Here is a 13,531-nt window from a genome sequence, read left to right as displayed (position 1 = left end):
AGAAAACAGAAAAGAAACAAAGACTCGTGCTCTTCCAAATTATATTGTTTAGGCACACAAGAATAGCTGAAGAGCGGTGGGTGTTGTTAACTACCCACGTTCCTTGTATTCTATCAGCCCATAGTTAGGGATAACTAATGCAGATAGCCCAAAACCAAACATTCATGATAATCGTCTACCAGTTGTTGCACAGACAGAGTAAATCAAGATATACATATATACATATACGAATATACATATATACGAATATACATATATACAAGATATACATACACGAATATAGTATAAAATATAGCAGTTAGTTACGTATTTTATCTTTGTCATCCAAAGTCAACACTCAAACTCATTTCATGTCCCAATATTTCTGTAATGGTAAATTATGACTAGGAGTATATTGCATGGCTTGTAAACGTAGTATAGTGGAAATATTGAACCTTGAACTAATTAATCGTTTAAAGCTGGGTTCATTTATGTTTAGTTACAGATAAAAAATATGTATGCCCTTTTTTTGTTAAAGTTCTGGTAATTAAGCATTCTCCTGAAGGAAAATACTTTGATGAAGATATTAGAAAGATAACACCTTGGCTATTACATAGCTGAAAAGAAGACATGTAAAGTAGTGGCACACATTCAGACAGTAAAGAACCCCCTCTAGTGCTAATTAAAATTTTAATGTTCATATACATAATGGAATTCCTAGTTTGTTGTTTTGTTCTTTAAGGCTATTATCACCTCTTTCGACTATTAGCAAATATTGTTTTGGTTTCTGAATATTAATACAATCAATTCTTAAAATGTAACATAATATTGTTTAAAATGTAAATGTAAAACTTAAAAGTAAGCAAACTTAGTTGAGGGAATTAAATAAAGGTAATACTAATGAATATATAATTAGTCTAAAAGAGTAAAATGAAATGAAAACTTCTATTTAATTGGTTAATAATAAGTAAATTTATGATAACATGTCTGTAGAAAGTGGCTATATTACTAATGAGTGTAAGGTTTGTTCTCATCGTTAGAATCACTCGCTATACAATGTATATTTAAAACATTTGAAAACATCAAACATATTAATTCCTCTTTCTTCAAATTTTGAAATAAGTCAAATTCATTTAGCTATATATATATATATACAATTTAATAATAAAAAATGTGCATGCATAATAAATATAGGATACGTGTTAAAACAAATAAGCACGTAATTCGCAAAATAATCCTCAGGATACATAATAAAGAGTGGGATGTACGTTTAAGTGTTGCTTTATGTTTGACAACTGAAAATGAATTGTCAAATATGACGACTCGAACACTGTACGTTCCAATACGCAGCCTGACACTGCTAAATGGATGTGTGACTGTAAAGCCTTTAATTCATAATACTGCAAACTTTATATATGAATATCTGTAATACATAATTATTATTCTTTTAATACCAAAAATCATATAGCAGTAAATATTAACAGGAATATAAGTTTAACACTATTTTCGACATACGTGAGCTTTTGTCTAAAATTATCTGCACTTCACTAGTGATTGATGTAAGGAAATAATGTACATATTTAATCATACTCAGATAGAAAACACTTGATAAAGACTTGAACAAGGTCTTAATATTATGTTTGACATAAGAGACGTTCCGCCTTTTCTTCAGGAATATTGAGGATATGATTATTGGCTTTGGATAATAGGCGTTTTATACTCCAAACAAATTTTATTATAAAAGCTAGCTAATTATATTACACTATAAAAGCTTGAGTGAAAAGTTAAACAATAATAATATTGGCCAGTAAAATAAATTGAACAAGTATAATGTTCAAGACAATGTTAAAACTGTGTTACACATATCTAAAGATGTTGTTACATGATGCATTCTCAAAAATATTATATGTGACACACAGATATCTCCGTACAAGCGTTGTTAAATGTTCACATTTGCAAAAGATAACTCAATTAAAATGATTGATCAATACACAAAGTGGAAGTTTCTTTGAATTATTTGCTACACTAAAAACAAGGGGTCAACGTACTGGTGACATAATCGTTGCATAAATCTGTATTGTAGCTTTAAATTCTATAAATTCACTGTGTTTTTAGCAAAACTGAAATTCATTGCAACAGATAGTATGAAACTAGTCAATTCGTACATATATATAATAAAATGATTTTATTTAGTGTGACATGAAAAACTTCGTAGCTCGAGAGTAGTAGAGAAAGCAGTAAGTTGGTTCTGTTTTGCCACTTACTTTGATATCCTGTGATAACTGAATTTAAGGAAATGACTGATCTATCTCTTTCTCATTGAGTATAGTACTACAATTTGTTCTTTCATTTTATTTGTTAGAAGTCTTGCTGGTTCCATGACATAAGACTAACCATCTGAACCATTATTGTCAGACGACATTATTTTTGTGTTCTTGTTCTTGACTGAAGCTTATGGAGCTTAACATTCTTTACAAAGCAGCAAAGTGCCTTATTTCCATGAATCTATAGTTAGTTATTTGTCAATTTTGTTCTTCTGTCGCTCTATTTTGTTATTTAGTTTAATGACGTATAATCGTTAAAAACATCTGTGTGAATCTGCCTTGGCACCTGAGTATTAATTTGAATTGTCTTAGAATGCGGCAAATTAATTTTTTCTTCGTTGGTTGTAGAGGTAATTAGTAGAATGTTTTTTTTTATTTCTTGAACTTGTTAATTTCTTCGATGTTTCTAATAAAAACAAAATTAATTTTAACTTAGTTGAAAATAACTCAATTTGAAAAAAGCTATAAATCTTTAGCAATTTTTCAGGAAATCATTATGCAAAGTCAATTCGTAAATTCAACTGTCTGGAACCTGAGTTTGGTTTTTCCTATCATTGTGTTTTATGAGTTTCTTTTTAGACTTCCGAGAAAAGTCTGAAAGTCTCCCTTATTAAACGATTATCAGATTATCTTTCAGTATTGTAAGAGGTGCTTGAGTTATAGGTATTTTTGGATATTCTGTATATACATATATATATACATCAGGAAAAAGTATCTACTTAAATCTAGTGGGATTAGTTAATATATTTCGATCAAAGCAAGATACCACTCTGATCTGAACTAAAAATGAACTAAGTAAGTAACGTAGCTAATTTAATAAACCTGTCTGAATAGAAGTATGTGATGTCGCCAACAAAATCTAAAATAATTAAAATGCATTGATTGGGAACTCTCGTAGTTATCGATATATATTACAAGATTCACCTATGTTAGGAGATCTATGCTAGTCCTAAGTCCACATACTAAATAGACAAAGCAAAATAGTCCTTATAATAAATATATATATATATAACATTTTAGACAATGCTGTTCATGAAGCTAATAACGAAGAAAGAATGAAATATAACTTTACTTTGTCATGAAAAAGTTTATTCTATACCAGTATAGTATGTTTCTTTCTTACAGAATTATTGCGTAGGACTATACAGAGGGCTAGCTGGTTTGTTTGTTTGTTTTAATTTTCGCGCAAAGCTACACGAGGGCTATCTGCGCTAGCCGTCCCTAATTTAACAGTGTAAGACTAGAGGGAAAGCAGCTAGTCATCACCACCCACCGCAAACTCTTGCGGTACTCTTTTACCAACGAATAGTGGGATTGACCGTCACATTATAACGCCCCCACGGCTGAAAGAGCGAGCATATTTGGTGGGACGGAGATTCGAACCCGCGACCCTCAGATTGCGAGTCGAGCGCCCTCGCCACCTGGCCATGCTGGGCCGGGGCTAGCTGGAATATCCCTTCAAACTTCGGAAATGATAGACTAAAGAGAAGGTAGTTAAACAACATCACTCGCTTTCAACTCTTGGGCTTCTACTGTCTAAAGGAATGGTGAATTTAACCGTCATTCTAATTAATATACCAGTTTTTGATATAAGTCAAGAAATATAATGAAGTACGAATAAAAAGAGAATTTTGCGACGTTTATATTAGTCCATTAGATTGAGAACGTACAGTTATTGATTGTTAGACACAATAATATAATTCCATACCTCTGTTTCTCAACTAATATACATTTGGATTACTAAAGCTCCTGTAACATTAGTTTTCTGACATTTTACGTAGAAATACGAAAGCTATCCGAGTTCTGTTAACCGCGCTTTTCTTGTGTTGAATATATTCAGTTAAAGAACCACAAGCCCATATTCCAGAGACATCAGACAGAAAAAGACAAAACTAACTTAAATATGTATACAAACGCATACTTGTGTATGTGTATAGAAAATAACAGTTAATGAGATTGATGTTAAAATGGGTTAACGTAAATCATTCTTGAGTTGCCCTGTTTAGGAGATACAGAGAAATCCTATTACCTCCCTACTAAAAGCATTATCTCATTTATCAACACTTCACAAACACATAAATAAATACATATATGTATGTATAAAGTTTGCTATAAGAGCATTGTGGTAGCAATAGCGTTAACAGTGGATAGAAGTGCAGGGAATATTGGCGCGTCTCAGCATGGACGGAGCGTCCTGGGCGTGGTCTAGTGTGACTGTATATAAGTAATGGGTGTTTTCGTATGTATGGAAAAAGCGCTTTTATGACAGTCAGTCTAAAATAATAAGACTATACAGCCACTGCTATGTTCATAAATCGAAGAGATTATCACACGCTTATATTAATGCTGCATATTGCGGTTTAGAAGAGACATAAAAAGTTCCTTGTCATACTACAGTTTATTTTACAAATTATCCACCAGATGCACGAAACGTTAAGCATAAAATAAATTCTTTGTTTCAAAACGTTATGACGTGTCTAACATCAATGCATAGACGTATTCTAAATCGCTGTTATACGTCTGGGCCTTTCACTGTTATGGTTAAGACGTACAACACGTGGTGATCATTTCAAATTTTATTATACCGCACAAAAACAACATTCGTCATACAAATCGTCTTGAGCAGATATTTAATAATCACTGTACATTATTCACTATTATAGATAAACAAATAATGTTAAAATTATTGCACCCCAGTGGCACAGCGGTATGTCTGCGGAATTACAACGCTAGAATCCGGATTTCGATACCCGTGGTGGGCAGAGCATAGATAGCCCATCGTGTAGCTTTGTGTTTAATTACAAACAAACTGATGTTCTTCAGCAGTAACACGAATGTGGTGGCTTGAATTATGTAACCCACAGGTATTTAAAATTTTGTTATATAAGAAAAGAATTATTGAAAATATCTAACTCAAAACTTATTTCATCTTTGTATAAGTCACACATCTGTTATTACTCGCTGTTTTTTTTTCTACAAATAGTTTAAAAAAAGTAAGGCTCGAAGTATCATCTCAGAAGAATAAATTTAAACTTTTGCTCTATTATTCTATTATAGTTCGTCTAGCTAAGCTAGACATGTCCTGTGAATGTAGAATGGGTATTAAAAAAATATGTTAAGAATTTAAAATATAAAACTTTTCGTAATTTAGCCACAGTTGACTTTTGACAGGTACGAATTAGAGAGTGTTATTTACAACATAGTTTCATTTATTGGTCTTAAGATCAGATTGTTTGTTTGTTTGTTTAGAATTTCGCGCAAAGCGACACCAGGGCTGTCTGCGCTAGCCGTCCCTAATTTAGCAATGTAAGAATAGAGAGAAGGCAGCTAGTCATCATCACCCACCGCCAACTCTTGGGCTACTCTTTTACCAACGAATAGTGGGATTGATCGTCACTTTATAACTCCCCCCACGGCTGAAAGGGCGAGCATGTTTGGTGTACAGGGATTCGAACCCGCGACCCGCAGATTGCGAGTCGAGCTCCCTAACCACCTGGCCATGCCGAAACCCTTATTAAGATCAATTCCATGAACTATTTTCTTTGATATTTTCTGCTTTTGACAGCGGCTGTGACGTTATTTTTAAATTGAAAAGGAAACTACTTGAATTATCTTTAGGTTAATATAGATTGTATATTGAAGAGTCAGTAGTCTGGTATTAAAAATATCGAAAATAACCAAAATATAAAGTTTGATGATATTTAACAGTGCCTGAACTGTTAACTCAAGAGTTCGTGGTTCGCACTCCGCATATAATGGTTGTGGATGCAGCATAAGATCGAATATCAAATTTCACTATTCGGTGAGACAAGAGTAGCTCAAGACTTAGTAGCTGTTTAGCTACTTTCCCTCTAGTCCATCAATTCAAAATCACGAACGGATAGCTATGAGCGAAAAGTCATTGTGTACCTTTACGCAAAAACAACAACAACAAAAAACGGATCTTTCTATTTTATGAATGAAAAATATGTTCTCTTTAGCATGTTGAGAACTTAAATGTTTAGAGTACGACCTCCTCGTGTTTCTTGGAACATTTTATTGAAAGTAAAGATCCAACACTTCGACCTTTTGATCCATGAATTAGTTAATAAAATGTAATTCAGTAGAATGTGAATATTTCAATTGATATGTCCATTTGTATTAAGAATATTCAAGACATCCTTCTTAATATAATGCTAACAATGATAAACATACATGAAATAAAACATTATAATTTATACTGATTATTTGGTACATAGAAAGCAAAAATGTAAAGTGACAAACAAAACCAGTATTCATCTCATAGTTGAGATGAAAATATCAATATGTATAATATTCTGTATGATAACACCTCCTAATATGTTTTGCTATTTTGTATTATTTACTATAGTCATTAGTGAAGTATTGTCGAAGTATATAATTTTGTTGGACAGAATCAGTTCCATCTGAGTAAGCTGTAATTATGTTAAAGTTTATAACTGCCTTTGTGACTGAGTCTGATTTTTCATGTTAAGTGAGCAACATTCGTAACTTGATATCAACAGCATAAATTTTAGAAAATAAGCAAAATGTTTTCTGTAGTTTTCTGAAGAGTAAAAATGAAAAAGAAATGCCGGCTTAGCTTTTGATAATTTATCTAATTTTATTAGCAACCAAGATTAATAATGAATTAAAACATTAGTTTTTTGGGTTCAACCATTAAAAACCAGTTTAAGATTATTTGTCTTGATAGACTTTATATAAAATGTGATATTTAACTCAAGTAACACATTTATGAATTTTATTGAAATAAAATATTATTACATTTGTTAAATACATTAAGCTATTGCACACTAGGCTAAAGGTATGCCTGGGTAATACGTTTGTTATTCATTTACGACAATATTACGTTTGAGAAACGTATTTTCAATAAACAAATGTATGTATGTATGCTTTTCATTTCTGGACGATATAACACGATAAAAACAGAATATATATCAAATACGTCCTGAAAGACAGAACTTGATCAAAACGGAAAATGTTATATCAAATACTACACCCTGAACGATAGAACATGATGAAATAGAACATATTATACCAAATACACCCTGAACGATAGAACATGATGAAATAGAACATATTATACCAAATACACCCTGAACGATAGAACATGATGAAAACAGAACATGTTATACCAAATACACCCTGAACGATAAAACATGTTATATCAAATACTACACTCTGAACGATAGAACATGATGAAATAGAACATATTATACCAAATACACCCTGAACGATAGAACATGATGAAATAGAACATATTATACCAAATACACCCTGAACGATAGAACATGATGAAAACAGAACATGTTATACCAAATACACCCTGAACGATATAACATGATGAAATATAACATATTATACCAAATACACCCTGAACGATAGAACATGATGAAATAGAACATATTATACCAAATACACCCTGAACGATAGAACATGATGAAATAGAACATATTATACCAAATACACCCTGAACGATAGAACATGATGAAAACAGAACATGTTATACCAAATACACCCCGAGGCATATAATTTAAACATTTTTGAAGTTTATTGAGATGAGTTGACTGCAATATTTATTTACCTACAAAACTAACGGTAATGGTAAAAGAAATAGAAAATTTCATGAAAGCAACTGGGTCTTGATGAGTATGAAGTATCACTAGATTGCAGTTGTACCAAACGACAGATATTGATACATTACAGTCAGTCAAAGCCGCTAGCTAAAAGTTAGACTCTCCTTTTACACTAATTGTATAGAAAGCAAAGCGGATTTAGAGTATGTAAATAAGCACAGGGCTATATGTTAACAAACATCAGCTGTGTAAACCTTGACAGAATGAAAGGAATATTTGTTTAAAGTGATTAATCCTTTTGGCTTAAAACTTAGTGCGTTGAAATCTCATTTTCTAAGTGAAATTATGCGATTTGGATTTACGGGCATTTCGCGTTAGCATACTTAATAATATGATACTCAGGTTTTTTTGCACATGTTTTGTTGAACATATTTTGCTTTGTATCACAAGTTACAAATTTTGAGTTATTTAAGTTTAAAACTGACATGAAGGTAATGAACATCATTCGTAAAGTGTTGCATATTTTTTTACTTAAATATTTATTTTAATTAAAGTAATTCCAAGTTGTTGGTTTCTTATATAATTTCCGGTATTTCAAATATCAAAAATCAAATTATAGCTACATACTGAAGCCTCAGATGAGATATGCTTATCATATGAGATGTCAGGTAAAATTACGTTAAGATTGGTTAGTTGTGAAAACATGATATTTTTTTATATCTAATGGTTATTTTTAGAACATACGAGATTACTTGACATTGATTATTCAACTGGGCCCCGAAATAATTCATCGTAATTGAATACCTAAGTGATATGTTTTTATTATTGATAAAACATTTTTTTTTAATGAAATGTGAGCTCATTATTTAGTGTGCCGTAAATCTCTTTTGCCGTCATTATATTATCTTCGTATATTTATGAGGCAGGTGTATTGGTTTAGTTAGACGCCTACTCAACAATTACCTTGATATTAAGTCAACACAAAAAATTAAGATGTTATTTTTTGGGGAAGTTGGAATATTACCCGTTTGAGTGGTACACTTCCTGAATGAAAGTATCACCAATGAAGCAACGGAAGTGCTCATATAGGGTCATCGTTAAAAGTGAAATTGGAAATGGGCCATCATTTAAAATCTGTTATAAATCATTTCCAATTTTTATTCAAGCGAACTTATAAAACTTGAAATATGAGTCTAGCGGCAAATTGTTCTTAAATAAACCACATAAAACATTCACAATTTTTTTGACAAGAAACCATAACTAAAAATGTACAAATACTTACAATCTTCTTTATGCCGATGAAGAGTTTCATTGTTGGATGAGTATTCAGTAATGAAGATCTTAATTCATTTCAACTTATGAACTTTAAGAAACATTCAATAGAAATAGGTAATCAAGGTAATGGTTGAGCTAGAACAGCTAATAAATTAATACTAATTACTTTTGCTAATTACAGAAAGTATAGACGACCTAAGCAAATATGTGAATTATATAATAAAGGGATGTGAACGTCCAATTAACTCGATATCCTTAAACCTATCGTTTTATTGAGGCAATTTTAAAACCTAGTTAGTGTAGTATCCATACAAATACTGGAATCATTTTCTTAATATAATGTCCCTCAGTGGCTCAGTGGTAAGTCTGAAGGCTTCCAACGCTAAAAATCGGGTTTATATCCGTTGTGGGCACAGCACAGATAGCCCATTGTGTAATATTGTGCTTAACAATAAACAAAGAAGCAAACAAAATGTTTATATTTATTTTGGGGGGCAAAGTGTTCTTGAATTTGTCATCTATTTTCAAGATCAAAGATGTCACAAGAAAAATTAATATATAAATAAAACAGCATTGTTGAAAGAGAAGGCAATAAAATTATAAGGTTGTAAATCGTGTCCATTTGAGACGTCATTTTTTGGAAATATATGTTTGAGCGATTTATAATTTAGTTACTTTTATCGCGTTGACATAAGGCCACAGTTAACTCTGGACGAAGGCACATTATTAGCTGTAATGAAATAATTAGAAAATGTGTTATATTTTGAATGTTACAATTGATGCCTTGAAGCTATTTTACAAATGATATTGGATAACTTCGACCCTCACCTAAATCTAGTTCCCCCAGCAAACGATTAGCTAGAAACAGAGATATCTGCTAGTAACTGTATGAAATACCAATAATTTTGAATACTTCTGAAACGCATTTAGGAAATATAATTTACCACCATGAATACGTGATAACTTCATAGTTCAGCGTCTGGATATTTAGCATAGTGACAAAACTGGAGTTCTATCGGGAAATCTGTGATGATCACAGTTAGGAGAAAGACAATGCAAAGTATATGCTAATAAGCCCACACTTTCCTATCAAACCTTTGTTGTTTAAAAGTAACAAGACTGCTACTGCATATTTGAGCATAAAAGACGAAAAGATTTATAAGGTGAATAATAACCGCTCGTTTCGAGCTTCATATATTTTAAACACAAAGAAGCTATAAATAAAACTACAGATAAATGAGATTTCGACGTTAACCATTGGTGGATCTTCTTCTAGACCAATGGATATAGCCTAGACATGTGTAATCTGTTGATCTCTTTTACTTAGTTGAATGTATTTCTTGGCATTGCTTGGTAATAATTTCAAATATGAAACTTTTGTCATGGGTTCAGACCTTTGAATGCCTATAGCTAATTATTACTCAGTGGTACCTATCATTTATTACTGATTTCTTATATGACTCTATAAAGCACAACGATACCTCAAAATTCTGAGCCCTGAATCATTTTTGTTTGACTTCTCCAACTGCTATCTGTTCAGAAATCTGAATATTTCCTGGCAAATGGAACATCTCAGAGAAAAACAGATGGAAATGGCACTTTAAATAAACCAGAAATTCTGATAGAACGTGAACTATCTGTCCCAACTATTTAACCAAGTTAGCTTAACCCATCATTAAATTACCAGGAAATAATTTTCTGATTTCTTTATTTCAGTCTTTAGCTCTGATCTCTTTGGATCAACACTTTTGAAGCTGGAAATTTGCTAGTGTCTGACCAGCACTGATATTTATTATTGCCAGAAACTTACTCCTACTCTTATCGCCTCGCTAAAACAGATCCTGCCTCCCAGTGGCATAGCGGTATGTCTGCGAATATACAACGCTAGAAACCGGGTTTTGATACCCGTGGTGGGCAGAGCTCAGATAGCCCACTGTGTAGCTTTGTGCATAACTACAACACAAACAAATCAAACAGATCCTCCTTGTTCCATTGTGATATTTATACTTCTAAAAATAGTATATCATTGCCTACATTCTCGGCAGGACTTACACCTTTATCTTCTTTCCTGGTATATGTGTATAGAGAGCCAGCAATCTAAAGTAACATTTGTTAGGCCACTCTCAGTGTGTCTTTATGCTTTGTTTTACTTTTAACCTAATACATTTTATACTTCAGTGAACCAAGTTGCAAAACAAATCAAGTAGGATTTTGCTTACTTTAAAGAGAGAAGCTTTATCACAGTAAAATGGCAACAGCGCAATACCCAGTCTTCTCAGTTCAAATATCCCCCTTTGAAGTAAATGCTATGATACCACTTCTACCTTTGTTGCATTACTGTTTTTGTTAGCTGAGCATTTGATGTGTTTCTGAGATTAGATCCTCTGCATATGATATAATGGGTGACTATGTATGATGCTAAGAAGAAAAGTGTCCTTCCCAAGCATCATCAGTAAATGTTTGCTTTTCCTAATGCAAACAGCAGAAAGATAAATAATCTTCACAGCTAATACATTTCTGGCAAAATATTTAACAGAATAGTTCTTATTAGCGAATAATCTTACCTTCAACGCCATAATTAACTTACATAATTTCATTAATAGATATGGATTGTTTTCAGATCTATATGATTTTCAACAAACACTGAATAGTTTAGCGGACAGTTAACCATTGTATCAATTACTGTTTGAATAATGCAAATGTTTCTGTTCTGTCAGTGAAACAGTCAACTAACAATAACATGTATCCGGTTCTGCCTGTTGGTGTTAAACAAGACTATGGCAAGTTTGAGGCTAAATCATTGCAATAAGAGCCAATTAAGTACTGTTTCCAATCATTCTGTTTCTGGTGATGCTTTTTTTTTCACTTTGAGTTATATTGTAGAATATCCGGTATTGATTTGACCTGATACTTTATGGGAGTATAACTATATTAGCAGCATTTTCTCATGCTTTCTAAGTACACTCCATCAATTATCATTCTGTACTGAATATCAAGATCATTAAACTGATTAAAAAAATTGGTAACAGCTGATGTTCTCTTCACTTCAGCGAAAATAGGAAAAAACTAATTAAGATTGTATAAACTGATTAAAATAGTATAGTTAAAGAAACTGAAGATAAATGTATGCATGCATGTAAGCCAGGATAAACTGAAATGAAATTTATATCACAGCATGTTTTTCAGACTGAAGAAGATGAAAAAGTTTGGAAGTACATGTACGTCCTAAGCATCTTAAATACTTTTCGTTAACTTAGTGAGACTTAAACATATTTCTGTCAAATGATATGATTACCTAATTGAAAAGGTACTGATAAAGTTTTCATATACTAACATTTTAATTTAACTTTTTTTTACTAAGTAAAAAAAAAAGAAAAACACAAACGAAAGTACCATACTGTTACACATTGCTATCATTTCTGTTAGAAACTACTGTATTACACTAACTGGCTTATCCTGATCATATATCAATTTTGCCATGCTATATTCTAGCTTATAAAACAGTAATTAAAAGAAGGTACCTTGGGGAAAAGCAGGTCTACACACTAAGTTTACACTGTAATTATTGCGACAAAAGTGCATGGAACACTATCATGACATTTTCATTTACTGCCGAACACTAATTATTGTAGTAATTCTACCTCCACTGCACTTCAAATTAGCTAGTGTTAATATAGAATGTTTAAAAAGCTTTGTCATTCCTAATTCATAACCCTTGAGTTTTTAACATTACCTCTTTGGTATGGCTTATAAGAATGGTTAGAATTCATTGTTGTTGATGTTGTATTGTATACCCAGTGGCACAATGGTATGTCTGCGGACTTACAACGCTATAAATCGGGTTTCGATACCCGTGGTGGGCAGAGCATTGTGTAGCTTTGTGTTTAATTACAAACAAACAAACTGAAAAAGTATTGTATACTTAATTCAGTATTGTCACAGCATATATAGAAAATATACATAGAAAAATACACTATGTGGTATACAGGTGCACTGATGTCTTTGTTAACTACTGCAAAATGCAGGTTCTGAGAATATTGTGTAGGTAATTATAATTAATTACGGCAGCAGAAGAAGAATAAATACAAAAACGAACAAATCACATTCACAAAAAATCGTATGTGAATCGCCTTTTGCTCTAATTTAGGGGTTTACAATATAACTTGATTAGCTGCTGTGGTAAAGAGAAGTTTTAGAATACACCTGTACAGGATAAACACATGAAAAAATAATGAGTACAACACTGATAAAAGTGGTCCGGGTTCCATATTGATACCCAACAATCCTCAGATTACCTAGAATAACAGAAATAGTTATGGTAATACACAAACAACACACATACAGAAGTTAGAAACAGTG

Source organism: Limulus polyphemus, unplaced genomic scaffold, assembly GCF_000517525.1.
Source record: "Limulus polyphemus unplaced genomic scaffold, Limulus_polyphemus-2.1.2 Scaffold6, whole genome shotgun sequence".
In the NCBI taxonomy this organism is placed as follows: domain Eukaryota; kingdom Metazoa; phylum Arthropoda; class Merostomata; order Xiphosura; family Limulidae; genus Limulus; species Limulus polyphemus.
This window is presented reverse-complemented; position numbering follows the sequence as displayed.